Source organism: Monopterus albus, unplaced genomic scaffold (assembly GCF_001952655.1).
Source record: "Monopterus albus unplaced genomic scaffold, M_albus_1.0 scaffold52.1, whole genome shotgun sequence".
NCBI lineage: Eukaryota > Metazoa > Chordata > Actinopteri > Synbranchiformes > Synbranchidae > Monopterus > Monopterus albus.
Genome location: NW_018127932.1, coordinates 1,227,322 through 1,231,648, shown reverse-complemented (window position 1 = coordinate 1,231,648; position 4,327 = coordinate 1,227,322). Strand labels below are relative to the sequence as shown.

Here is a 4,327-nt window from a genome sequence, read left to right as displayed (position 1 = left end):
TGGTGACAGAGCAAAAGAAAACTGATTTCTAAAGGGCTCTCTGCTATGCCCAGATATGAATTATACAACCAGCTATTAGTCTAACACTGATAGTAACATAACACGACAAACGTGTCAAGATATGTCTTAAACATGTTTCTCTTACTCTCTTTGAGAGATTTGTGGACTAGTCTAAAATGATAAACTGCCACGTACTCTAAGCAAACTGTATCAAATCATTATCAATACTACACAATGGTGATGACTTCTGCTTTGTCTGAGAGCATAAAAGGCTCTTCAGAAAAGGTTGGCACTGCGTGGATGCTGCTGTAAGACAGATATCTTGATTCTGTAGACAGGCAGAGAGGGCGGTTCTATATTAGTTATTTTGCAGCTATTAATGAATGTACACTGAAAGAAGGTCAAACGGCTGAGGCCCTGATGAACATGGACACACAAACTCACATTAAAACAGATTCCAATGCACCCATGCAAAGACTCACATGCACCCAGTCAGCAGAAAGGTCACAGCATATGATGCGTGAGAAAAAGAAATCGGAGATGTGCAGGAAGGGGATATGCTGCCTGTTGCTATGCAGCACCGCTGGAGGAAAACATACACACACCTACACACAATGGTTTATAAATCTTAAAGAAACTAGAGCACTAGCACGCTTGTGAACAGAAATGCTCATGCACATGTGCTCACTCAGTCAATCACTGTCCTATTAAAGAAAGCAAAGAAGCCATAGTCACTTTTCAAAAGCATCAGTGCCTCAGCTATTGCTCAGTGTTTGTGTCTACAAGTGTGCATATACTTTATTTGCCAGTACAGAAAGAAAGCAAGTGTCTAAGAACCACATTGCGTCTCTGAGGACTGGGTAAATTATGCCAGGAGCTTGATCCCAGATTCTCCCCAGATGTAGTCCAATACCTCATGAGAGACAGAAAGAGAACGGAGTGTCCATTTAGACTGTACTTCTAGACACAGTAGCTCTTAGCTACTCTGTATTATTACCATTCTAAGTGACTTTTCTCATTTTTTGGTGTGGGTTTTTCCCCCAATGTATTATGTTCCCTTTAAAATCTTCAACATTACTTTAGCTCCGAACACAATGCAACACAAAAACATGTTCAGTTGTAACCTAAAAGAAAATTTACTGACTTGGAAATCAACTATTGAAACATACTGGGCAACAATTTTGAAAATGTTGGTCTACAATTTTAAGAAAGATTTCAGCTGTTCTAGCCATTTATGTTGTATGCCAATGTGCAAAGAGCTAACTGACAACATAAGGACACATTTTGACTCGGGCTGATAGTATTATAACAATTCAAGGAATGTCTTAGTTAAATGAAAAAATGTGTGGCTTGTACTGCCTGAGATAATACCAGCCTATTTTTTTAGCTAAAAAGGTTGTATCAAAAGGGAATAGTTTTGTTTTTAGATCACTCTGACAGTTTTGCTTACAATTTTTGGTTCTGCTCAAACTATTCCCTTCTGTCTATAATTTGAAAAAATGTTGGCCATTTTCAAGCAAAAATCAGGTCCACAATAATTTCCTATATAATTTTCATTATCAATGGGCCAGAATTACAATAGCACACTGATTATTTTTGTTTTGGAAGCATTTTGATTGTAAACCAGTGCAACTGATCAACTGTTAACTGTCAAGGTTTGCTGCTTTCAGCCTCCCAAATGTGAAATTAACATTTTTTTTGTTTAAAATATAGCTGCAACCAATGATTATTTTCATTATTTACTAATAAGTTAGGTTATTTGATTAACTGTCTAGTTTATATAATGTCTGAAAATGATGAAAATTATCCATTACAGTTTTCTGAAGCCCAAGATGACGTCTTCAAAGGCCGTGTTGTAAGCTATCAATCTTATTTGTTTTTTTGTTGGTCAAATGATTAATCCATTATTTGACAGATTCACAGTAGTAAAAGTAAAAAGCAGCTGTGACTCCACATACATATGTGTAAAATAGTTCTATTGTGACCCATTCTATTCTCTAGGACACTCCACCCCTGCCTGCAGCAGTGACCTGCAGTACATGTTAGTGCAGACAGAAGCAACAACAGCAAATAACTAAAGATCTGTTGTGCTGACTTTTCAATAACTGTATCAGTAACTGTATTAAACAGAGTGTGAAGCCTCGGCCCTGGTAGTTGAGCCACATTTGGAAAACTAGACCGAGTGCAAGTGGAAATAAAAGGGTGACTACTGTAGTAAGTGCAGCATGGGTTACTAAAACATCCTTTTCTGAGGACTCGAGTGATGGCTGTGTGATGACAAACTGAATTATTTTACTTCATGACACTTCATTACAATGTGTCTGAAAGAGGGATATTTCAGGATAGTCTGGGCTGTATGTGTGTGCGTGCCATCAGTCCTGGTGACAGGCAGGCGAGGGCTGTGAAAAGACCATAAGCTGATATCATCCTGTTGCAGACGCCCAGTAGGATTCTGGCTGGACATTCTTCCCAAAGTGACAATACTTGCAATGAGAGGGGTCTCAATGACATGGCTAGGAGCCGGTAAAACTCTCTGCAACAAGTATCAGAGCTAATCCATAGTATATCTGACATGTGTCACATTTCTCACAGAAATTCAATACTGCAGGTGGGGCAGAGCTGGTAATGCTATGAAAAGTTTCCAAATTGTGATGAAAATCCCTGCAGCTAATTCAAACTACAGTGGTTTGCCAACTGTTTCCAAGTTCATGAAACACGTGTAAATTGATGGGGAATTAGTATATGAATCGAATAGTTAACTGCCAAAAGAATTCAAGCAGAAACTCTTTCTATTCTCTGGTTTCATCTTTTCCAATGTAAAGATGAGCTGGTCTTCTGTCTTTGTGTCATTGTGAACTGAATATCTTTGGGGTTTTCATGATCTTTCTGACAAAACAAGATACAGCAGGACGTTCTGGCACAACTTCACCAATTTGCCAAGGTGCACATTCAAGGAAAAACTAACTGGAAAACAAAGTTCAGCAACACTTGTGGTGTTTTGAGCAACTTTAAAAAGAAGGCCAACACATTTCAATGTGAACCCTTGATCAGGGCCTGTTTTGCACTGTTGTTCTGACAAAACAACACATTTGGAAGCCTCACTTTGGACTCTGGGATATTGTAATAAACATTTTGATTTTCTAGCATTCTGTAGATCAAATAAAACATAAGTTAATTGAGAAAACAGTCCATCGTAACTAATAAATAAAAGACTGTATATAGGGAAACTAGGAGGTAGTATACTGTGTGTTATGAAATGTAGATCAATACCACTACTCAGATTGAGCTACAGGGGTTACTACAATCTGAAACTCATTATCCCCGCAGAAATTCCACAGAACCATTGAGAGATTCAAGGTGCCAAAACTTTAAAACAGTCGTCAAACAGAAACCATGCAACAAGGTTACAGTGCCCGTCTGCAATACATCTGTTGAATGAAGTCTGCAGTGTTTCCATTTCAGTTCTTAGGACATCACTCACCTTGTGCAGAGGCAGTGACTCCTCTCGACGAAACTGACAACCATCCGCCAACTCCCTGTTTTTAATCCTTTAACGCACCTGTGCCGTAAAATCCGTCCAAACTTAACCGGAGTCTTGTTAAGGCGGAGCGTCCGTGATAACGCCGCTGTTCGACACTATTTCTTGTTTTAAATCGCCTCCCCTGTTCAAGATAAAAAATAAAAAATCCCTCGCTCTGATCTCTGTCGTGATGCGCGTGTCCTCTGGTGACTCCGTGGTATATGCGGAGATATGAAAAACGGAGCTTTGCTGATTTCATCCACCGCTGCTCCGACCAAAAGCCACCAAAAACCAGGGAAAACAAAGTGAGCTATCCCAGGGCGAGGGAAGGGGGTGAAGGGGCCGAAGGGGGGAGTGTGAGCTCCCCTTCACCAGAATGAATGACACTCGGCTCAGGCAACACAGTGCGTAATAGTGTGCACTGAATACTCGATTTGCAGAGTGTGTGGGAGCACTGGTCCAGTGAGTAGGTTTCTTCACAGAGCACCACATTCATATCTGCCTACATAAAAATGAAGACAGAACGCGCGAATTCCCTGTCAGGTAACTTCTGTAATACTGACACAATATTTCCACTGGCTAATTGTACCCTAATAGTGTATTTATGCTGCTCAGGTGTGCTCAATCACCTTTTCAGCTCAGTGGCATTTAATACTCTCCCATGTTTTATTATGATACTGTAGCCTATAATATTACTGTAGGGGCTTAAAACAGTGTGCCTGTGGTATCGACCAACTTTCATGGTTTACCCAAGGTACTGGAAAATAAATCTATGATGTTTTGAGAACACAAAATCGCCTAAGTTTA

At 39.8% G+C, this 4,327-nt stretch overlaps 1 protein-coding gene across 3 annotated transcripts in view; it reads right to left on the bottom strand.

Moving 5' to 3' along the window:
* Positions 1 to 4,080, bottom strand: part of LOC109961087 (zinc finger matrin-type protein 4) — a 43,422-nt gene extending 39,342 nt beyond the window's left edge. For all 3 annotated transcript variants that reach the window (XM_020601677.1, XM_020601675.1, XM_020601676.1), the window contains exon 1: positions 3,482 to 4,080. The gene's annotated coding sequence lies outside the window, so the exon portion shown is untranslated. The remainder of the gene's footprint in view (positions 1 to 3,481) is intronic.
* Positions 4,081 to 4,327: the final 247 nt, after the last annotated feature.